Source organism: Mchenga conophoros, linkage group LG22, assembly GCF_057382185.1.
Source record: "Mchenga conophoros isolate Kocher_MC1m ecotype Shallow Benthic linkage group LG22, M_conophoros_male_GT1.1, whole genome shotgun sequence".
NCBI lineage: Eukaryota > Metazoa > Chordata > Actinopteri > Cichliformes > Cichlidae > Mchenga > Mchenga conophoros.
In genome coordinates, this window is record NC_140546.1 from 34,456,002 (window position 1) to 34,481,254 (window position 25,253).

The following is a 25,253-nucleotide window of genomic DNA, read 5'->3' on the forward strand; positions in this document are numbered from 1 at the left end:
TTTCCTTGGCAGAAAGTTAAGTTAGCTATTCAGCTTTAGTTTTCAATAAAGTTAGGCAACTGAAGCAGTCCCTTTGAAATGTCTACATGTACATAAGATGCAGAGTCTACTTGTACTTGTGCATAGACTTGGCTTTAACAGTTTCTAAAACATTATTTAGTTTTTCAACAGCATCTTCTGTGCTTTGTACTACACAACATTCAAAGTTGATAAAGGAGTTTTCAGAATGATTTTCATTTGTTTAAAATGGCTACAAGATATTCTAGTGTTATAGTAAGAGAATGTACAAGTGCACTGAAATGTTTCAGTCAATGCAAACCCCCCCCCCCCCCCCCAAAAAAAAAACAGATTTCCAAACAAACTTGGTATTTTATTTTTTATTTTTTATCACTTGAGTCCTCACACTGTACAGAGTAATGCCTTTCTTTCATTGCAATTTTTGCCAAGGTAGAAATGTCTGTTTCCATGTTTGGATAGTTGTCATTGTCCAGCTCTGCTAATTTTGCAAGTAGCACTAGATGCTTGCAAAGAACTCCACTTATGAACAGTTGCAGTAGGACTCAACAGGGCTAACACACATACTGTTAGAATGTGCTTTTTTTGTGGCCATAATGCTTATCATATGACATGCTGCACAATGACTGTGTGGTCTTTCCAAAGTTTTATTATTTTAAATAAAACACAGGCCTTAAAGCCCACTGCTCTGTAGCTGTTTTGATTTTTTTTTCTAGCTCTGATGCGGTTAAATTGTAATAGTCTCTTTTCTTGTCTTCACCTGACCCCACATTGAAACATTTATAATGAAGGGTTAATGATTGAGTCCACCTGGCGTTTTGACACATGAACACAAAGTTGCGTATCTCTTCTTTTCCAGTTCCCTATTTTGTCATCATTCATGGCAGTTCTTCTAATGAGATTGTCCATTTCTGGTGGAAAAATAAAAGAAGTTTAATTAGTAGCTATTAATTAATTCACATGAACTTGTTTTGGTTTCCCCCCCCCCCCAATACAATTTAAATTTGAACAAACTCGGGCCAAAAGAAATGCCTAAACTTTCATATGGTGGCTCTGGGCTATACTTTATATATGGCCCAGGGCAAATTTAGCTTCATTCTATCAATATCTATCTATCGATATATAAAAAATGTTTTTCAAAATGACTGAAATACTCGCATACCAGATAAATTGCAGATGAATAAACACTTCAAAAAAAGTACAGAATGCCATTTTAAGAACATTTATTGTGAAAAAAAAAAAAAATTACATTACAAGACTTTAACTTTTTTCAAACAATGTAACACAATTCTTAAATAACAAATACAAATGAAGATAAATGCACAAACAGTTCTGAATAAAATGCAAGTAAAATATCAGTAAAACACAAAATTCTAAATGGTTTAAAATAAAGTTCAAATAAATAAACATTACAATTCTCCCTGCTGTCCTGATTACTTATTTATATTGCACAAAAATAATATTTGAATTAAACCCTTCAAGTTTAACAGGTTCCTTTCTGTTAAATATAGCACAACAAATTTCAAACTTGCGATATGTAGTGCAAATACAAACACAACATCAGTGTTTATGGTCCTTGCGTGCAGTGATTAAACTTTCTTGCACATCAGAGGTTGTGACTGAATATCTGCTGTTGCTTTTGTCAAGATGAACTCTCTTCAGTCATCACCTATATACGATGATCTGAACCTCGGGTCGACAAAGGAGGCCATATCCAGGAGGTCATCAGCTGCAGAGTCTGTGTACTTCTCATTTAAATACTTGAGGATGGCTCTCTTCATGTCCTTCGTCAGGTCTGTGTCTTCATCAGCTAGAGGAAGAACTGCATTATTTAAAAGGTGGTGCACAGGTTTGACATACGACACATTCACATACTCATCTCCCGACAGAGCATCTGTGAACTCCATCAGGGGGAGAAGTGTCTTGTTCACAGATTCCAACACATCAATGTCCTGCCAAGTTGGTACCAGGTGCCTGGTTTTTCTGTCTGCTTTCAGGACCTGAAAGTAGAGGGGGCTTATGTGCGTGCGAAGCCTCGAGAAATGAACCTTTTCATGAAGCAACTACAGGGTGGGCCATTTATATGGATACACCGTAATAAAATGGGAATGGTTGGTGATCCGCTCCTCACGTGTTAATCTCTTCGACATGTCAATGGCTGTGAATAAAGAGAAACTTGTAAATAACTCATGAAAGAATAAAGTTACGTTGAAACCAAGCACACCATTGTTTTTCTTGTGACATTACCAATAAGTTTGATGTGTCACATGGCCCTCTTCCTATTGAAAAAAACAAAAGTTGTATCCAAGATGGCTGACTTCTAAATGGCCACCATGGTCACCACCCATCTTGAGGAGTTTGCCCCCTCACATATACTAATGTGCCACAAACAGAACTTTAATATCACCAACCAGTCCCATTTTATTAGGGTGTATCCATATAAATGGCCCACCCTGTATATATCCCTACCACATGCTTCAAATTATACCGCGATATAGATTTTAGGCCATATCGCCCAGCTCTAATATGAACTGTATATTCCTAACCCCTGTATTTATTTTAATGCCTTGTGGCAGCTTTTGAACATCGGTGGCATCTATTAATGTCAAATCTATCCATAAATAAACTGCATTTACATTTAACCAACATTTCTGTTTAACACTTTATTCCCCATTTAACACTTTAAATGATAATAATAATAATAAAGTAAAAAATAGTAACAATAGTATTTGTTTTGTTAAAAATGGTTGTGAAAGTCCAAAGCCATAAACCAGTTTAGTGGCCTTTTAAAAGGTTAAAGTCCAGGTTGGCTTTGTAGTTGAAAATAAAGTGGTTTAGATTGTCCTTCTGAACCAATACGTTAAATTCCACAGTTGATTCATCAGAAACATTTTTGGTGGTCTGTGTTAAATATCAACACTGCCACATGCTTTATCTGGTCATTGTGCCTTTTAGAAACTGAAGATATTGAAAGGTAGCTTTTAACAAGTTTTACTGTTTGTTTATTGGGACTTTGTCTTTCTTGGAGTATATTAATATTTGATTCATTTTGTTTTAGTTTATTCTGGCCTCCTCTTTACAACTTTGTATGTTCTTGTAAAATTGCTGTCTCCACGTTTAGGATTATAATCCACTGTCTCTTGTGCCTTGCTGTTGGTCCTGCCTCCTTTGTCATAATTAGTTTCAGCTGTGACTTGTTACCTTATGTTTCCACTCTCCCTGATTATCTCCTGCATGTATTTAAAGCCTCCGTTTGTAATGCTTCTTTGTCTTGTCACACTGTGTACGCTGTCTGGTCGTGTTGCTTTACTTTATATCAGTTTAATGGCTAAGAGTCTGTTCTTACTTGTCCCCTGCTAAGTTTATGCTTTTTGCCTTCTTTTTGGCCTCTCTGCATCCTTGTATTCCGGTCCCAACTAAACTTCACATCTTATGATCCATGAAGGAGACTGTGTGCATATGTGGCAAATAAGCACATAACTTAATTCAGACAGAGCATACAAAGAACAAATTGCGATATTAAAAAAAGGTTGCCGTAAATCATGAAATGTAGCTGAAACAAAAGAACTTCAATAAAACTCAAACAACTAGTGATGCGCGAATCATGAATGAATCGTTCAATACTGGAGAATCACTTGAATCATGATTTACAAGCCCAACTGACTCACTGACTCATCCCTGTTGCTGTTAGCAGCAATGTATCTAGCTTATAATTAAAATTGTGGAGAAAAAACACAACATCCAGTATCTTAACAAAAAAAAACCTCAGCTCTGAACTGGAAGAAAAAACCCTGAGTAGAAGCTCACATCAAGACAATACCTCCTCGGTTCACAGTAGCATCGCTCTGCTAACATGCTAACAGCACATTTGAGCTAGAGGTCTGCATTCCCGCGGCTGTCCCGCGGGAGCCGCGGGACCCGACCAGATTTCTTGCGGCGCGGGAATAAATTTCCAAATAAAATGCGGTAGCGGTCGGTAACTCTGGTGTAATTTGAACGGGAGCGCGCGGTCTGAAAATATAGCGTGCCCGACATTTTTTCGGAACAGCATATCTGTGATTTCCTCATTCTAATTGAGCACTGGTACAGCCAGTGCTCACGCCTGTTACACGCACTGAGCGCATGGATCAGTGCTTTTTGCATGTGCATTTTACTTGCACAGTCTGTGACTCTGTGCGCGCATCACCTGCATCAGAGCGCGCTTTACCAACATGGCAGAGCAAACTGAAGATGCAATTTCCTTGAAGGACGTTCAGCTGGGATTAGACAACGGTCAGTTTACTTTAAGGAAACCCACATCAGGCAAGTCTGATGTATGGGAGTCTTTTTCATGCGTCATAGACGCAAATGGAAAAAAATTACCCTTTGTACAATGCGATAAATGCCTCAAAGTTTTACCCTTTTGCAGTCACAAGACTGGAACCTCAGGTTTAAGGCGGCACTCATGTCCCATCACAAAGGGGCAAACAAAACTGGCATTTACTAAATCTTTGCTGGTGCCAGAGAAGTTTAAAAAAGAAACCAGAGACAAATGTGTTCAGTTTGTTTGCCAAGACATTCGACCGTATGATACCATCTCTGGAAAAGGCTTCACACAGCTGGCCCAACATTTGGTCGACACAGCAGCAAGAATAGGAAAATTCGATGTCTGTGAGATACTACCACACCCCACAACGGTGTCAAGAAATGTTGAAATGAGGGCTCAGAGTCTACGTAAACATGTTGTGGAGGAAATCACTGCAACAATATCGAAGTTTGGATGCGCTGTTACAGCAGACATATGGACAGAAACATATCGAAAAACGTCCTTTTTGTCTGCAACCATCCATTACGTTAATGAGCAATCTGCGCTACATTCAAGAGTGCTTTTTGCTGCCCCTTTTGACCCAAGCACCTCAAAGACAGGTGAAAACATTCGAAGGCACCTGCTGCAGAATCTCAGAGTGTTTGGCATTGATGCGACAGACATGGGCAAAAAGATTATTTTTGTCACAGATCGTGGAGCCAACATGATCAGTGCCTTACGAGAATACACGAGGCTAAACTGCACAGCGCACATACTAAACGTGACTCTCTCCAGTGCGTTTGGTCCTGCCATAATCGAAAAGTCTCCAGAGATCGCTAGCCTTCTGACTGATGTTAAAAAGTTGGTTACATATTTCAAACACTCAGGACAGCAGGGCAAGCTTAAAAAGTCACTGAAACAATCCATAGAGACACGATGGAACTCTAACTTTGACATGTTAAATTCTGTCTTGGAACAGTACGAAGACATTGCATCTGTGCTGACTGAGAGCAATAATTATGACAAGATCGGACGCATTAGCATCAGTACTCTTAAGTTACTAGTATCATTCCTAAAACCCTTCAAAGAGGCAACTGACGACTTGGAAACTGATAACACAGCTCCCAGTGCCTCACTTGTTCTTCCGTGGTCTGTGCGATTAATTGAGCACTGTACATCAGCCACAAAAGACCTTCTGCTCTCTGAAATTGCAACCGTCTGTGTAACACGGCTGAAAGAATTACTGTCAGCAGACAGCACTTCATCCCATTCTGTTCACATGCTTTATAAAATAGCAACCTTTCTGACACCAAATCTGCGAGGTCTGAGAATGTTAGATGAAAGAGGGCGACAGAATGTGATACAGGGAGTCAAGGAGATGATCGAAGATTTAAAGTTTGATCATGCACATGATGAGGATGTTGAACCAACACCTGCCAAAAGGCCTACTGTTCTTCATAAATTTTCAGATTGGGAGGAAGAGGAAGAATCATGTGGATCAAAATCACTAGATGTTCAGATTCAGGAGTACAGGACCATGAAACTTGAATTATCAAGTCAACAAAACATTTTGCAGTGGTGGAATTCCAACAGTTCCCAGTTCCCTGCCCTGAGCAACCTTGCAAGATTTGTCCTCTGCATCCCGGCAACGAGTGCACCTTCCGAGAGAGCATTCAGCCTTTGTGGTCGGATTTTGGAGGAGAGACGTTCAGTACTGAAACCCTCATCAGTCAGTGACATTCTTTTCCTGCATGGAAATTTAAAATAATTTGGATTTTTTAAGTAAGTTTCGTTCATTTGATTAATAGTTTATAATTTTGAGATGTCGTTTATTGTTGTATTTATATATGCATATTTTCTTTTGTAGGAGAGACCTTGAATTCGACATTGGGACATTTTTTCGTTAAACTGATAGTTTAAACAACCATTTAATTTCGCAGTGGCCAACTATTTTGTTCTTTTGTTTACAATTTTAAGTGACTTTTTTTTTTCGCGACACTTTCCCTACTGTGTTGACAGAAAAATGTTACGTTTGTATTTTACATAAAAATAACAAGTAGGCCACAATGCTGTATTCGTTTTTATTTATTTTATTTTTGCAACACGTTTTCCATGTTAAAAGATAAATGTTGCATGTTGACAGATAAATGCATCTTGTTTAAGAAAAATAAATACAATCATTGCACAACCTGCAGTTTTATCTGTTATCTCTATTTTTTGGTGGTACCCCATTTAAATGTGAGATTTTGGAAACCAGATCTAAATTTAGCGGGAACGGTCGGGTCGGGTAGAAAATTATTCTAAGCGGGCAGCGGGTGAACAAAGACTGAATATACAGCGGGAGCGGTCGGGTGCGGTACAAAACCTTGCGGGAGCGGGCGGGAGCGGGACTAAAAAAACATTCCCGCGCAGACCTCTAATTTGAGCTACTCACCCCCTCCCTTCCCTGTGCTGAATCATAGAGCGAACGAATCACTCGCTCACCCCCTCCCTCCTGGCTCACAGCTGCTTCTTCTTGGTTGGCAACCAATGTTAAGGCGCATTGCCGCCCGCTGGCTCACAGCTCAGTGGACATTTTGATGAGAAAATATATATTTGACACATTTAAGGAAAATATTAATAAAATAAAAATAAACAAAATAAATGTTTATTAAGCAATTTTGATAGGAAACTGCTTAATTAGGGCCCGAGCACTGAGAGTGCGAAGGCCCTATTGTATCTGCTCCGTTTCTTATTATTAATCAGGCAAAACAAGGGCCTTTTTGGGGGCCTAAACATGCTCAAAAACTCGTGAAATTTTGCACACATGCCAGGTCTGGTGAAAAATTTTGTATTTTCATGGTTTTACATATGAGCATGTGAAACTGGCTCTGTAGCACCACCTATGCCTTGTTAAAAGCAGCCCTACGAACACATATTTTGAGCTACATGTATAAAATCTGGCACACATGTGTATCATGGCAAGATGAACAAAAAAGTCAGTGGGCCCATTGATGCAAACCCAACAGGAAGTCCATAATTTAGTAGTGAAGGTGACATTTTGGCTCTAATTTTGCCATTTCCATGCCACGAACTTTTTCGAACTCCTCCTTGGGATTTGGTCGTATAAGCTTCATCTTTGGTCAGTGTCAACTACACACCTGGGCCATGTTAAATTGCAGAGCTTTTGAGTTTTCGCGATACAGTGAGGCCGTGGCGCCACCGCCATCAATTTTCCTACGACATATAAATGTTCGACTGGATGGTGGCCTGGGAAAATTAAACCGGCAAACTGTGTTCTTTTTTTTTTTTTTTTTGCAAGTTTTAGAATGCCGCTTTGAATGCTGTTGTACAAATGAGACAATGTCCAATAAAGTTTCATCTTGTGAAGGCAATTCACATGTTACATATTCATCAATAAACTGAATCACCTCTTCATCTGTATTTTTATCAGTCTGCGGAGCATTCTCAATCCAAAACAGACAGTGCACATGAGGTGAACCTTGCTGTTGAAATTCTACTCTGTAAAAGTAATCCTTAATCTTACCAATCAGATGCAATGGAGACATGAGTACCTCCTTCAGAAAACAATGCCACCAAAAGTCAAACATCCTTGCTGCAGTCACAAGATTTCGACGCAGCAAATCATACCTGTCTGCCCACTCTAACTGTTCAACTGTTTCTGTTCTACCTTGCTGATTCAAAATACTATAAAGAAGATTTGTCCATCGCATGTCAGCTGACGAAAATGAACAAAACCAAGTGGGGATACCAAGCTGACAAACACAAGCTAAGAGGTCACGCTGTGCTGCCTGCCAAAAAGCTGGAGTACCTCTAATAGGCTTAAGAAAACGGTACCCATCATCAAACTCCAACAACCTCTTCAAAGACTCTTCATCTTTCAATAACTCATGGCTAACGTTCTGATATGTACAATCACCTTTTCCTTGTCGCAATGCTTTTGAAACATTTGAGATAACCTGTTAAATCTCAGACATATACTGAGCAAAAAAAGATATATTCGACATTTTGTGCAAACCTGCCCATCAGCATGTAAAATTCGGTTATTAAAACAACGGGACAATGTCAAACGCTTCTCTCCGTTTTCATGATACGTATTCACCCCCTTTGGAAACAACACTGGGAAACATTTGGCTTCATTTGCATGATCAGAAAGTAATTTTACAGGATTATTCCCTTCTGCTGGAGCTAGATTTAATATGTTAGTAAAATATTGATCTAGTGCTTCCTGTCCAATATCAACAGGCATGAGACGTGTCCTGAAACATACAGTGCTGCTGTCTGTGATGCAAAAGCTCATCATCAACATTTGAAGATGCAACACTGCTTACAGCATTTTTATTGCTCTCCTCTTCCAGAGCTTCATCTTGTTGCATACAAAAGTGATTTTGCCAACTTTCATTGAATTCTACATCTTTATAATGCACATTTGACTCTTTTAAATATTGCAAAGCCTGTCTTATGTGGATAGTGTCAACAAACTGGTATTGATAATGGCCTTTGTAAGCCAACTTGTGCTTTAGTTTTACTGGTAATAAAGAGCCTTCCATGCTAGAACGGGGTAAGACATTGGTTTCTACAATGTTTGCTGGAACACATGTCACTGGTCCATGTACTCCATTTTGTCCACCCTTAGGTAAGACTAGCATTTTCATAAATGGTATATGTAAAGCTATTAAATGTTGTTCTAAGCTATTTAAACATGCCAATTCAGGTGGAATTGGCTGCACTTCTAAATTATTTTTTACAGACTCTGGAGGCACTTCATTTTTAATTTTATAATGGCATGTATAACAGATCCACAGTTTAGCTTTAGCTGTGTCCAACCAGTGACATGGATTTACACAATCTTTATTACATTTGTGTAAATAGTCTTCAGTTATACATTTTTCTGCAATCAGTGCTGCAGTTTTAGTTTTGTTATAATAGCTTTTTTGACAATGTAACACCTGATGTCTAAATAACAACCTATGGCAGACACAGCAAACAAAATCTGGTCCATCTTTTACTTTAAAAAATTTTGTCATCACAAAATCAGACTGCTCTGCCTTTTCTTTCATTTGCTGCCTTTTTAATTTGACACCAGCAATAACACGCATCTTATGTTGTTATATCAACATCTTGCACACAAATTACTGGCTCAAAATGACCATTTTGACACGTTAAATATATCCCTTCATTTATGACAACAGTACTCGTGCAGCTGTACATTTTCCATTTGTCACCATTAAATATAAATATGTCCAATCCACAAGCATTTGCTGCAGCCTGAAATTCTGTGTCAGTAGCAGAATGTCCAACATACTTTATCTTTGACTTTAAAACATACTCTGATATTGAAGCATAAGCTTTTCCCACAAACTTCATGTACTTTTCACCATTATTCTCTATGTACTTTACAACAGCAAGCCTTATCTTCTTATGACTCTTCTGAGAACCATTGATTATTTGAGATAAAGCCCTGAAGAAACTATTTCCATCCTCTACAACCTTATGTTTTACAAACAACACCTAAAGGACCATACACAGAATGAACGTTTTTATCCTGCTTCTCAAATTCAACATTAAATTTGCAGCATAAAGTATGTGCAACTCCATTAGAAAGAGGACTAAAGCTAATCTTTCCCTGACCTTCATCATTCAAAACCTCAAGATCAGCATCTGTATCTAGTACTACTGCATCTGCACAAAATGTGTGATCCTGTGTTTTCTCAAAAGTACTTTTATCCTTACTCTGAGACCTAGTGCTGTATCCTCCGATAACAGATGGACTGGTTTTGCAGTAGCCATAACAGGTCTGCAGTTCAGGCTTATAAACACAAACCACCGTCTCATAATGATTCCCATGACGATTTTCTGACAAAAGCTTGCCATTGCAGCTGTATTTTAGCCAACGGTCATCATAGAATGTAAATACATCAACTCCTAAGCAGTTTGCAGTTGCTTGGATTTCAACTTCTGTAGCCCAGCTGTTAACATTTCTCATTTTAGATTTCTGAATGTAGTTTGCAACTGATGAATACTCTGTTCTTAAAATATTTCTATATATTGCAGCATTCCTCTCCAACTCTTTCACAATGGCAAATCTTATCTTGCGATGGTGCTTTTGTGTGCCAGTCACAACCTGAGAAATAGCTCTGAAGAAACAGTTCCCATCTGCCACTATGCTTTCATTTTTGCATGGAACACCTAACAAACCAACACATGTAGATGCTGTTACACTAATTTTTTCAAACTCCACATTAAACTGTGTGCACAAAGCCTGACAAACCAACTCAGAAATGGGACTAAACACCAGCTTGTTGTTTGTCACTTCACTAACCTGAGACACATCATACTGTTAACTTTTTTGCTTCACTGTGACCCACTGAAATCTTGCGCTTTCTTGTTGCATCATTACACAATAAACCTAAATCATACTCAGAACTAGTCATGGTCTTACCAGAAGCTTTGCAACTCTCTGCCTCTATTAAAGACTCCACAATGCTAACACCACTGATGTCTGGTTCATCTTGGGTTGAATCAAAACTTGATTCAGGTGTAAAGGTTTTGCTAGTTTCTTCACAACTGTCTTTGGGTCTGGCACTTTCTGACGCCACAAGGTACCTAACACAAACACCAGCTACTTCAAAAGGCTTTTGCTTCTGACTCAGGCCAGTTGCCAGCCGGCAGATGTGTCCGAACACATCTTCAAGAGACCTGAAGCACAAAACAACACTTCTTCCCTGCTCACTCACCAAACCCACAGCACTGTGTGCATGAGAATCAACTACTGCATATTGTCCATTCTCAGAAATGACTGCACATGTACTCCCACACAATGTCAGAAGACATGTATCATACATGGCACAAATCTTTTGCAGTCCACTCTGCAGGGTAGTGTAGAAACCATTCTCAATGAGTTCCCCATCAAGCACATCAACAATCTCCATACTTAAACTCAAAGTTTTGCCCATCAATACAATAACTTTTAGGCAAATCGGGGACACACAACACACTGGATGAAGTGCTTATCATGTTGCAGTCTCTCAAATTGATGTACAAAAGGTCACCTAAAACTACAACTCTGTCAAGATGTTTTGTCTCCCATGAAAGGACGCTATCAACTTTATGTTTTGCCAGGCTAACCAGACTTATAGCCATACACTGAACTCCTCCATATTTAAATTGATCATCAGCCTGGGGAAATGATCCTCTCACACTCTTTATAACGCAACTTCTATCCTCTGCTCCAACTCCTGTGACAGCATTAACAGTTTCAAGGTTGACAGAAGTGTTATCAAGTTTAGCTGTAAGATTTGTATCAACATCCCTGTCCACAAATACTGCACTACTCTCCACGTCAACATCAGCTTGACCTGCCTGCACAGAAATGCTGCTAACAGCATACCATTGTGCATCTAAAGACTTCTGTAGATTTCTGATGTAAAGCATCAGGTCGTCAAGGCATGTGTTTAAAAACAGCCACAGCTGTGCCAATCTCAGATGCCAGCCCAGCTGCATTACGTGTGCCACAATCAACAACAACAAAATAATTCATGTGATTAATGATGACACTAACTGCAGTGTGAAGATCCAACAGACACATGCCATCCCTCAGATGTTCCTGCTTTCCATACAACACAGCCTCCCCTTCCGACAGCCCAAAATCTGTAAACTGGCGGGCCAATATCGACTTTCCATTTTTGACCAAACACAGTGTGCTGTCCTATCAGCCTGTAAACCCTATGCTTGCTGCCACTGTCCTGTCTTGCCATAGCTATATACCTAACTAACTGGCACCCCTCTACACATATATCATCAACATCCTCCCATTTCCATGTACACACTGGAGCTATCATATGCTTGATTGCAGCCACAACGCTGCGGGCAATTGAGGCATTCACATCTGAAGTGAATGGTGCACCTTGAACAGCAGTCCCAGCAACAATGGATGCTTGCAACTTCTCTGCACAAATGCAAACATTTGGGTTAGCATTGGACTTACCAGAGGCGATTCTTGGTGTGCGCCGACTGTAAGCCAACATTCACTGTTTATACCATCCAAACAATACACTAAGACTTACCATCACGTGCAAATATAATAGAAGCTTGCAATGCATCCAGCTCCTGGGCAGTGTTATTCAGCACTTCTTTTTTGACATCCAGCTGTTCTTTTAAAACAGAAACCTTTCTTTCAGCTGCACGCCTGAGCCGCACCTGCCGAACCAAGAGGTCCATTGCCTTTGCATGAACTTGAAGGCACCTTGTATACAGATCATCTCTGCTCACCCCTGGGTCCAATCAGGCATACTGAAATTACAAAATATTTTGGATTATAACAAAGAAAACAGTTATTCGCTTCAATTGATGCTGCCGCTATAATTTAATGTTTATAGTGCCAGATCACAACAACAGCTGCATAAAAGTCTACAGCTTAACAGTGACTGCAAGCAAGCAAGCAAGCGAAACCCTAAACACAGCATCCTGCCCAGCTCTGTAACAGGTAATGTAGCGTAAAAACAGATTTTTCTACACTAAATACAATTTAAATATTTGTTAATTACAGTTTATAGTTGAAATTCTTGACGTAACGCTTCAACTTCGGGATCATTAATCCCAGCAAACTTTGTTGGGGAAGCATATGCCATTCTTGTCACGGCTGGGGCGGCAGTTGTGTGGAGCTGAGGAAGGAGGATCCAAAAGCAGACAGTGGCGGAGGTGCAAGTGGGTTTTATTTACAGTGCACAATAACCACGGTGTGGGCAGAACTGAACATAAACCTAAACTGGAAAAGCTAATACAAAAGGAGGACGAGGAGCAGAGAAACACGGAATAACATTAAACACACGGCAGATACACAGACGACACGACGAGAAGCACAGGCAGACACAAATACACACACCAGGTAATCAGGAAATGGCACACAGGAGGGGACACAGCTGGAACTAATGGGCATAGCGAGACACAGACCTACAAAGTAAAACAGGAAACACACAGACTGCTTTACAACACAAAAGTCGGGGACCTGTACAGAGCACAGAGGGAGACACAGGTAGGGAAAATAAACACGACAACCAAATCCCAAGAACTAATACAAAATCAGAATAAACTAGAAAATAATAATCATGAACTCAAAGCGCTGGGTCACCGACCCAGGACCATGACAATTCTCTATTTATGATAAAGTATGGGGTTAATTAGTTACATTTTACACAACATTCAAACAATATGCAAACATGAGAGCTTCAAAGAGACTTTACTTACACACAAACATGTAGTTAGTTCACAATAGTGATCAGTAATGCGATTACATTCATTCAAAAAAGACAAAACGTATATATAAATGGTAAATGGCTTTACTAGTCCCTAAGGACCCCAAAGCACTTTACACATCCAGAATGAATGTGTAAATGAGTCAATGTATGACATTAAGATAATGCTCGCCAACTCTTATGTCTGCTGCTCCAATTTGCTTAAAGAAAAGGATTGTTGGTATTAGGGTTAGGGGGTTAGGTATTAGGGAATTGTGGCTTAGTTGGCTTTTTTTAAGCTTAGGTGCACGGTCCTAGCGGCCGACTGGACCCTTACTCTCCATTCAATGTCCCAGTGTGGTTTATGTTCCTCCTTTGTTTGCCTCCTGCGTCCTACTGTGTCAGCCTTAGCTATCTTAATATGTATACAATATAAGGGGAATACAGCGCTTTTAGTCCCCATTTTCTGTGAATGCAACCAATAGGGAAAAAAAATCTACAATGCTTAATATATAAGCACAAAACATAAAAGAATTAAAATGGACTTATCTCCAACAGGTGAGCCTCCCTCACCTCCATGAGGGGAATCTCACCCTCACAGAATTCAGGTTTTTATGACATTTTTTGTTTTATTTGTGTGTTAGTAAATATCAGAGTCCATGCAGCTGTTAGTAACCACAGCACTCACACTATATTAGTTTTAGTTGAACTCTTTATTCACACCTCAATGTTAGTACTTTCCTCAGTGAGGGAAGATCAGCCCACCCGTCAGTGTCAAAATTTAGCCTCCAATGCTGGCTACATTTATTCTATAAAAAACATAAAAACCAATAAAATTGGATAAAATTATTAATAAATAATAAAAACAGAACTATATCATCCCTCTTTACACCGAATTGCATAAAAGACTTAAAACATATTTCCCCATAAAAGAATCACTCCTCCAATGTCTGCCAGGCCGTCCTGTGTAGATCTAAAAGACCCGCTCTGATGAAGCTGTCAATCTGGATGCTATATTCATTAACGGACGATTTTCGGTTAGATTTATTCGTCCTGATTTATTCCACATCTAGATTTGACAGGGCCGTCTCTTTCTCCTGACTCTCCTGTTCCAGCTGCATCTCCAGACTGGACACTTTGCCTGAAAGTTCTTGCAGATTCGTCCTGAATGGTCCTAAAGGCCAACTAGCCGAATTACATCCCTTTAGTCAATCTAGCCCTCTCCTCAATGTGGCAGCATCCTCCTTTAATAATACAACCACACGTTTCCATGACTAATTCTTTCAATGGCAGCAATGTTAGTTTCAACTATGCTGCCTCAATTAAGGTATCACTTTATTAATCTATTAGAATAAAGGGGATCTGTGTGGTACCATGGGATATTACTCATATTTGGACATTTCTCATCATCTCCCCTATAGTTTGTCTGTTTAGACTGTGATTTACCTTGATTGTGTCATATATCTTCCCGTGTGGTGGAGGCGTCTATGTTTAACCAGGCCAGATACAAAAACAAGGGGAAAAAAGTTAAAAGACCAATAAAATCTTTCATAAATAATACATCCAATAAAACCTCATCTTAGCTATCTTCCTAAAAAAATGTGTGCTACACCTAATCCCTCCCTCACTATCCTTCCCTCCTTCCTCCCCAACCCATAAAAAGATACCTGAACATACTCATACTCTGTGTTACATGTTAAGTGCCTATCTTAGCTTTCAAAAATGGAATGTCCATCAACCTCTCCCCCCTGCCCCACCTTGCTTGTCCCCTCAGACCAGCTCTTACGACCCTCTTCCAACCCCCATCCATCTGGATTTCAAAAGGAGTCTTACCGGAGAGCTCACCTGCCTTTCCACGTGTAGCCTGAGTCCACTGGATCACACCGAAGCAGTCTTCTGGTATGCGTGATAACCAGTAACAGCTTGGGCGGTTCACCATAATGCATTTCATCTTCGCCTGCCGCTCCGTGGTTCCTGTACAGTGTGCTGTACCTTTTTGGGTTTCTTTTAACCGTGTCCTTTCCCCCATAATATTACTCCTTTTATATAGTCTATTTTGTTGGAGTTCATTTAGGATGGCTGCAGTCTTATGTAGTTCCCACAGGAAGATATAGGCTTAAAAACACACTTGAGCTCCCCTCCTCTTAAAATCCAGAAGGGGGTTAAAAGAAATCTTACTTTCCTGGTTTAGGGCTCAATAACTAATTTTCCTTTTCCCCAGAAGATAATTCTTGAAGCAGAAGGGCTATGTTAACTTACTCCCACTTAGTTAAAAAAGTAAAATATGAATTGGGAGGGCTAGTTTTGCTTATTCCTGCTTAGTTTAAATAAAAAGGTTTAAAACCAAAAAGTGGGAGACTTAAATTACCCACTGCCTTGTTCAATCATTCAATTTAAGCCCACATTGGGAGAACCAATTGTGTTTTACTCCCAGTAAAAAAGTGAGGCTAAAAAAACAGTTTTTACTCCAAATTACCTTGTTCTGGGGGAGTTACAACCCTGGTTCACGCTGGTCTGAGGGGCATCCCTAACGTTTCGCGACTGCTGTCGCTTCTTCAGAGGGTTAGGGTTAGGGAAGTGGGTGAGATGACGATTGAGGCCCTGCAACAGCAGGAGCCAGCGGGCGCCTTGAGCAGTGACTCACTGGACCGCGCTGATCCCTACTATTTTAATATTAAAAGCAATTTTCACCTGAGCGAGGAAGATAATGAGAGCAATGACTCTGTGGAAGAATTTAAAACCGTGGGGTCAAAAAAGCAAACTGAGGATCGCAGCAGACGCGAGCCCACAGGGGTGAGAGTCGATTGGGGCGAGGGCCGAGACGAAGAGCGTGGAGAGGGTGTGGCATACGCCAACCTACCATCGGGCGCGGGTTAGTCGTAAACTGCAGGATTGGAGAATTAAGGTTAATAAACCTATAGTTTTCTTGGGAGATTCTAATCTAAGTAGGATACCCCCCTTCAATAACGATCAGATTCAAGTGGAGAGCTATCCGGGTGCGAATTTCTATCATTTCTTCAACTTGTTGGAGACAGCACTGGTATGTGACAATACGGGACTGGTGGTGCTATCTATAGGCCTAAATAATAAGGATCAGGACCCTCAAAAGACTTCGATCAAGCAATTGCGTAGGGTGGTGAATGGTGCGAAAATCGCGTTTCCGAATGCGGATATTTTTGTAGCTCACGTCCATTTCTCCAAGTCATTGTCCAAAACTCAGCAGTATAATCTCACCATGATTAATAATTTCATTAGCACGCATTACAATTATTTGCCATGTATATCACAGCAACATTTTCACACTACAGCAGATGGTATTCACTGGACGAAGGAGACTGCTGGAAAAATCTTTGGGAGCTGGTGCGAAAGCCTGCGACTTAGTGAGGGTTTAGAGGGATGATAGAACCGCGAGTGGAGCAGCGGATTGAGGAGATGAATCCTGTTCCTCTGCTAGATTTAAGTTGGTCCTCTTCCTCCAACGTGTTAAACCTTTCCAGGCTTTTTGTTCCATCGTCAGCACAACTAAGTCTATTAGAGAAGGGCCTTACTTTCAGCCCAAAGCCGCGTAGTTTCTCCCGAGAGCTACTCCGTCGTGATTTGCATTATTATCATAGACGATTAAAGTTGAGGGACTACTTTGATAATGATGATTTTTGTAGAGAGCCCTTTATTCAGCCATCCGTTTGGGAGCCGGAGTGGGGAACCTTGAGTGAATCGCTCAGAGATCTAATAAAGAGGGATATCCGGTTATTTCATTCATTTCGGCCGCAGGTGGGTGGGGAGGGCGGTCTCTCGAGGGAGGAACGGCAGGCTCTGAGGGAACTGAAGGAGAATGAAAACATTGTGATAAAACCGGCGGATAAAGGGTCCAAAATAGTCATCATGGATAAACAACAGTTTAGATTGGAGGCCCAAAGACAGCTGGGCAATACAAAGTATTATAAATGTATTTCACATTCGATCCAATCTGAAGTGCAGCGGAGTATCAGGAAGATCATTTATTCATTGTACTATAATAAACATATTTCCGCTAAGCAACGTGACTATTTCTTGGGCCCGGATGATCCTCGCCTGCGTTTGTTTTACCTCTTGCCTAAAATCCATAAGAGCCCCGATACTTGGACTGTCAAATTTGAAATTCCACCCGGGAGGCCGATTGTCTCGGACTGTAGTAGCGCCACATATAATGTTTCGCAATATATTGATTCGTTTCTCGGGCCGTTATCTAATAGGCACCCGAGCTATCTCAAGGATACATATCATTTTTTAAATATCATTCGCTCTATGTCAGTGCCCATCAATGCATTTTTATTCACAATAGATATTGATAGTTTGTATACGAACATCAATACTGAAATGGGTCTGAGGGCAGTCAGCAATATCTTCCGCCGTTATCCGGATGCTGCGCGTCCGGACGTGGAGATTCTGAAGCTGCTAGAAATCTGCCTGGTTAATAATGACTTTCAATTTGAAAATAAAGTCTATTTACAGATGGAGGGCACGGCGATGGGCCAAAGATATGCTCCTTCATACGCGAACATTTATATGAGCGAATGGGAGAGAGAGGCGCTGGCCAAGTGCCCTTTACAGCCAGTATTTTATTTACGTTTCTTGGATGATATTGTGGGCGCGTGGGCACACGGGGAGGACACCTTCCATCAGTTTGTACATATATTAAATACTCACCACCCATCAATAAAGTTGAAGTATGAGTATAGCCATATTGAGATTAATTTCTTAGATACTACGGTTTTTTTTGAGGAGGGGGAGGAGGAGAAGAGGCTGCACACGAGAGTATACTTTAAGCCCACCGATACGCATGCGTTCATACAAATCCAGTTACCATCCACCTCACACGTTCCGAGGGATTGTAAAATCACAGATATTAAGGTTTCACAGGATATGCAGTAAAAGGGAGGACTTCAATAATGCAACGCGCATATTGTTTAAAAGTTTGAGAAGGAGGGGCTATTCACGTTCCTTTTTGAGGAGAGTATACAGAGATACACTCTCGAACCTCTGCACTCCGAGCGCCCGTGAGGAGGATGATAAGGGCACTCCTCTCGATCCAAATGCCATCGGGGATGAAGTTGAAAGGGATAGTCTTTTACCTTTTGTTAGTACGTTCCATGAGAGTTACAAACCTTTTCTTGCCGGTGTCCAACAGAACCTTGGTGACATGAAAACTCGGGGTCGTGTATTTGAGGTACGTTTGATTAAGGCCTTTAGGAAAAATCCTAGTTTGGGTGACCTTTTGGTTAGGGCCAAACTGGGGGGGGAGGGAAAGAGAACCACCTGATGCACTCAAGCGCTTTTTGACATATAGCCACATGATTAATAATCCGCATAGTGGGGCCTCTTGGGCGGTCTCTGGAAGATTTTCCTTGGAGGTAAAAAATGTGGTTTATGCAATACAGTGTAGGTGTTGTGGGATAATGTATGTGGGGGAAACTGGGGCCTGCCTGAGAGGGCGCTTACAGCAACACCTGTATGCCGTTCGGGCAGGTGAGCCGTGTTCCACAGTGGCCATCCACTTCAGGGAACACACAGAGGAGGCCCTGAGCATCATGGGCCTGCAGGCTAATCCGGGTTGGTCGGTCGGTCAGCGGAGGAGGATGGAGAAGATCTGGATAGACAGACTGAAAACTTATATGCCAACGGGTCTGAATGTGCCTGCCTGAGAAACGTTTCTCTGGTTCTTTATTTGTATATATTTGTTATGGGTTTGGATCTTAATAATCTTGTATTCCTATGATGTTGTTAATATGAAGTATATATAATATGGTCTAAAATAATCCGTGGAGACTTCAATGTCTGAGGGAGGGAGGGCAGAAAGATCTGGATTTCCTGTTGTAATTTTCAGGAGCCAAGCCCGGATACCTCATCGTATTCTCCGACTGTTATATGAGGCTAAATTGAATAAAACCTTAGAATATACTTATAGAGGTAAGGTTTTAGAGGTATAGTGTGAAATAAAGAAAGTTTCAACCAAGAAAATGGTCTGGAAATCTGTTGTTTGCTGTTAAAGCATAGAAATGTATATGTGGAGGAACAGATCATAATTGTGTTACAGGGCAAATTGTCACAAAAAAAATAAAAAAAAATCCAAGACTAAAAAGTCAAGATTAAAGTGGTATATGTACTCCTGATAGCCATAAGTCCCCGTAACAGAATTGCATGATAACTGCTTTGAACAGAGAGTGAAACACTAACAGTGTGATGGTTTATTGTAAATACTAATTGCATGGGTTACATATTATTGTTTGATATGAATAAGAAAACCAAAATGATAAAGTTCTTTTCTCTTGGAGCCTGAATCCCCTCCAGAGAGTTATGGGAGATTTGTGGCTATGGGTCTTTTACTATCAAAAAAGGTGACATTGCAGAGTGTGTCAACTATACCTTTTTATGGATTGTGGGGAATAAAGACATTGGGGGAAGGACTAATAATTAACAACACATGAAAGGATGTACAGAAGAAGCCCAAGAAGAGGAGGAGGATGTTTGGCAGTACATTTTACTGTGTGGCCTCTGTGTTTATCTGCCAGTTTATCAGGCTAAATCTGCTGAACTAAAATCCAGCAATGACAGGCTGTGGGAGACATGGACACAAACACATGCACACACACAAAAATAGTCCTCTACCAAATAATTCTTGTGTGACCTTTCTGTAATGTCTTGTGAGGTTCTATAAAAGAATGAACAAGGTTAGATCAATTTCGTAGCAACAGCTTGTGTTATTAAGCATCTGCATTTATTTAAATGGTAAATGGCCTGTATTTATATAGCGCTTTACTAGTCCCTAAGGACTTCAAAGTTCTCACTGATGGAAGGAGGTTTTGGCTCAAAATCTCACGATACATGGCCCCATTCATTCTGTCCTTAACACGGATCAGTCGTCCTGTCCCCTTGGCAGAAAAACAGCCCCATAGCATGATGTTTCCACCCCCATGCTTCACAGTAGGTATGGTGTTCTTGGGATGCGACTCAGTATTCTTCTTCCTCCAAACACGACGAGTTGAGTTTATACCAAAAAGTTCTACTTTGTCATGTGGTCAGATGAAACCATTCTCCCAATCCTCTGCTGTATCATCCATGTGCTCTCTGGCAAACTTCAGACGGGCCTGGACATGCACTGGCTTCAGCAGCGGAACACGTCTGGCACTGCGGGATTTGATTCCCTGCCGTTGTAGTGTGTTACTGATGGTGACCTTTGTTACTTTGGTCCCAGCTCTCTGCAGGTCATTCACCAGGTCCCCCCGTGTGGTTCTGGGATCTTTGCTCACCGTTCTCATGATCATTTTGACTCCACGGGATGAGATCTTGCGTGGAGCCCCAGATCGAGGGAGATTATCAGTGGTCTTGTATGTCTTCCATTTTCTGATGATTGCTCCCACAGTTGATTTTTTCACACCAAGCTGCTTGCCTATTGTAGATTCACTCTTCCCAGTCTGGTGCAGGTCTACAATACTTTTCCTGGTGTCCTTCCAAAGCTCTTTGGTCTTGGCCATGGCGGAGTTTGGAGTCTGACTGTTTGAGGCTGTGGACAGGTGTCTTTTATACAGATGATGAGTTCAAACAGGTGCCATTCATACAGGTAACGAGTGGGGGACAGAAAAGCTTCTTACAGAAGACGTTACAGGTCTGTGAGAGCCAGAGATTTTCCTTGTTTGAGGTGACCAAATACTTATTTTCCACCCTAATTTACGAATAAATTCTTTACAAATCCTACCATGTGGATTCATGGATTTTTTTTTTCACATTCTGTCTCTCACAGTTGAAGTGTACCTCTGGTGCAAATTACTGACCTCTGTCATCATTTTAAGTGGGGGAACTTGCACAATCGGTGGCTGACTAAATACTTTTTTGCCCCACTGTAAGCCATTTATTCAGCGTAAACAACCTGCTGAATCTCTCGTGTCCTCCTCTGACCGGCGGTACAGGCAGGTAAATCTTTCTTTAACTCTGTCCTGCTTAACTTAAAATAATAGAAAACAATAGAAAGAAAAACATTCTTGTAACAGTGCACATTTAGTGCATTTAGTACAATTGGCTTCAGCTGAGGTATTATTTCAGCTTTTCTAATGCTAATCAGCTGCTCCTGTTTGTAAACCCGCTTGTTCCCATGACTACGCATCATAACTCATCATCATTATTCATCTATGTATTACTTTTATGTATTAGTCATCTATTTGTTGTAATCATCTATCCTTGCAGTTGTTTATTACACAAAATAAGTTATATTATCACACTTCTGGCCACATAGCGCTGATATTCACTGCACATGCCCATATTAACTTTTTCCAGCCAGGTGTTTTCCTTTTCCCATTCTTCCCTTTCTCTGAGGGGAACAAACATTGCTGCTCTAATGCTGGGCTTACACTGTGCGATTTTTGGCCCATTTTGAGCCTATTTTTGAGTGATCGGACCGATTTTGGCCTTCATCGTGCATCGTGTAGTATACGTGGGGTAACGAGAAGTGATTAACACCTCACGACCAGCTCCCGATCATCAATCGCTCGTGAGGGTCTCACCACAGCCGCTCACACTGCTCGCGCGCAAACACGTAAACGTTGGTGTAAAAGATGGAGCAGCACGGCAGTGCAGCGTGTGATCTGGACACAAGCGATGGAGGCACACAACCGTGAAAATAGTTGGATTTACACTGCTGCTCAGTCACAGCTGCCCGATCAATGTTTTTCATTAGCAATTTAGCAAAGTTGATGGTGGTGGTGTGTGTCTGTGTGAGTGTAAGACGGAGAGAGAGAGCGCGACAGATTTTCTGTTATAGCCTTCATTTTATGGAGGCACAGTGTGAGCACTCAGGTCGCATTAGAGCATCGGGCGGTATAGTGTGAGAGTACATCGTGACCTACCATCTTCTAACCCCTGCGAGTCAATCGTGCAGTTTGAGCAGGAGCTGAATAACGTGACTGAAAAAATCGCACAGTGTTTGCCCAGCTTTAGGTGTACTGTCGTCCGAGACTTGCACCTAGTGATGTGTCCTGTGTGTCGAAGCTTCGAATCGCGCGTCGGGTAATCGCGGGGGCGTTTTTCTGAAGCGCGTATCGAGGCTTGCGTTGATTACGTATGCAGTGACGTTCGAGGCCTCGCGGGCAGTCCGTACCACGTGACTGATTCGGGAACTGGTTCACCGGTTCGCGCCAGATTCGAAATAAAATGGGCAGCAAAACACAGCTGATTCCCCCATCACATCGTGTAGTGGAATTGGATTACGTACGTGTTACATAGCTACTGGAGTACTGGACACAAATTTCTTTATCCAAACTTGTATAAACTTGCTGTGGTTTTTCTTGCAACCCCTGCTTCATCTGTGCCCTGTGAGAGGATATTTTCAAAAGCAGGAGAAATCCTCTCAAAAAAGAGGAACCGTCTTAAGCCCAGCACTGTGGAAAAGCTGCTATTTTTGAATAAAAACAAATGAAAACTTTATAACAGTGCTCATGACACTAGGGAAAAGTCACAAGCACATTCACATCACAACTCCCTCCCTTTTTGTTTCCATGTACATTCCTGTGTTAAGCTGCCAATTTATTATACACAAACATTAATTAAATTAATATAATATAAAATTATTATAATATTAAATATAACTAATATTTAGAGTTCAGTTATTGGTGTCATGAACAATAGTAATTCCTTTATTCATTCAACTTGAAGTGCCACACACTAGTTTGTGTCATTATTGAGATGTACATAAGCATGATTACGCAGTTACACAATCATCCCAAAAACTGTGTACTGATAGTTTCCACTTTCTCTTTTGTATCAGACATACTGAGACAATATTCGGGATAAATAACCATGAAAAACAATTTATTTATTCAGTTTAGCGGTTTACACATCACATCATTATAATCATTGAGCCCGTTTCACTTGAATTGTCCACTTGATGGCGCAGTAGAGCAAATGAATCATCACAATGCTTCGAACCATGAGTCGACCAGTTGGATGGGAAGCTTCAGTTCATCATGAGGCTTCATCTCACCATCACTACTTGCACCGCAGTGTCGGCGTTTGTTTCCCTGTTGGCCATGCTTCTTGTTGTGGTCATCTGTTGTCTTCCGGTATTTTCTCCGTAAGCGACCTTTCCTCGACCAATGAGATGAGCGGTAATCTGAATTGTCATACTCGAATTGTCATAAGTGTGCTGTCAGCTCATTGGTCACAAAGCAGGAGAGGGGCTGGGAATTATGTTTTCAAACAAAGCGTTAATTCCATTAAAAGTTATAGACTACTTTTGGTTCTCACTGTATTACGGGACAAAGTGCGTCCCTTATTAGCTCAATACGGGACGTGTACTTTTGTTTCGAAATACGGGACGATTCCGTATTTTAAGGGACGGTTGGCAACCCTACTCATACTCTTACTTTTTGATCTGTGGTATTTCCTCAGCCTGGACATGTTTACCTTCTGGCAAGTTGCTCCCTTCACAATACTGGCCACCCCACTTGGTGTGACGCTGGCCACAGTGTACGGTCCTTGGTGCTGGCTGAATAATTTATCTCCAGTTTGTCTCCTTTTTGGATCACCTGACAAAAGAGCATCATCACCTGCTTGACCAACACACTGTATTACATTTTCCCTTTTTGCCTCAACAGATCTCCTTTCCCTGTCACTCACCCTTCTTTAATTGTACAGACCGTTTTAATCAGAACCGTCATCTCCTCAACTCTTGTGTTGATGTCCTCTTCTGGGTTTGCAACCTCAAAGTCCTCACCCATGGGACAGGTGTTCATCACAGCAGGAAGACGTGGATGTCGGTGGAAGAGCAGGAAATAGGGACTGTGACGGGTGGAGTACTGATCACACAAAATCTCTCCATTATTTCATTTTCTCTTGCACTTGTCAATAACTTTTTTTAAAATTAAGTTTAAAAACACATTCTTAAAATGATGCTACACTGTAAAGTATCTTAAAAGTAATACAAAATGTCAAAACAGGAATGCAGTGTTGATAGCATACACCACAGCAGCAAGGTGAACGTCCCAGTCATCGTGGTTCTGGTTGACGTACTTTCTGAGAGCACGCTTAATGTTCTGGTTGGTCCTCTCATCCTTTGAGTTGTATTGTAGAATAGATAAATAAGCATGACTAATTTCATATGAGTTACTTGAGGTTAGATATCCAAATGTTGGTCTGGGGGTGGTAAGCACTGGAGACAGCATGTTTAACATTCAGCATGCTGAAAATGCTGTTGTTGAGCTGCATGAGCAGACTTAGCCTAAATACATCATATCATATGTCAAGGTACGAATAACACTTTCACAAGTTCACAAACTCCTTTCCTTGGTCAGTGATGATTTTCCTGACCATCCCAAACATGTGTAACTTAGAGTTCATGATTGCAGAGACCTCCGCTGCAGTCCTGGACGTGTGTCTAGACGTGTTTCTGGGAGTGGTCCAATTAAATCCATACCCAGCACCTCCCAAGGTTCTTTTACCTGCAGGTCCCAGAACTTATCAAATTAAAATTTAAAGCTACCCTGCAGCACACAAGCTTATTAGTAGTAGTGTGCGATACTGCATATTTTGGTATCAATCCGATACCAAGTAAACACGTGCCACTATCGCTGATACCGATACTTTTCAATAAATAAATGGTAAAAAAAAAAAAAGCCTGTATTTATATAGCGCTTTACTAGTCCCTAAGGGCCCTAAAGCGCTTTACACATTCAGTCATCCACACATTCACACAC

General features: G+C 40.9%; 1 pseudogene; it reads right to left on the reverse strand.

The window, feature by feature from the left end:
* Window positions 1–1,673: 1,673 nt before the first annotated feature.
* On the reverse strand, window positions 1,674–24,897 carry LOC146549796 (uncharacterized; annotated as a pseudogene).
* Between the last annotated feature and the right edge of the window lie 356 nt (window positions 24,898–25,253).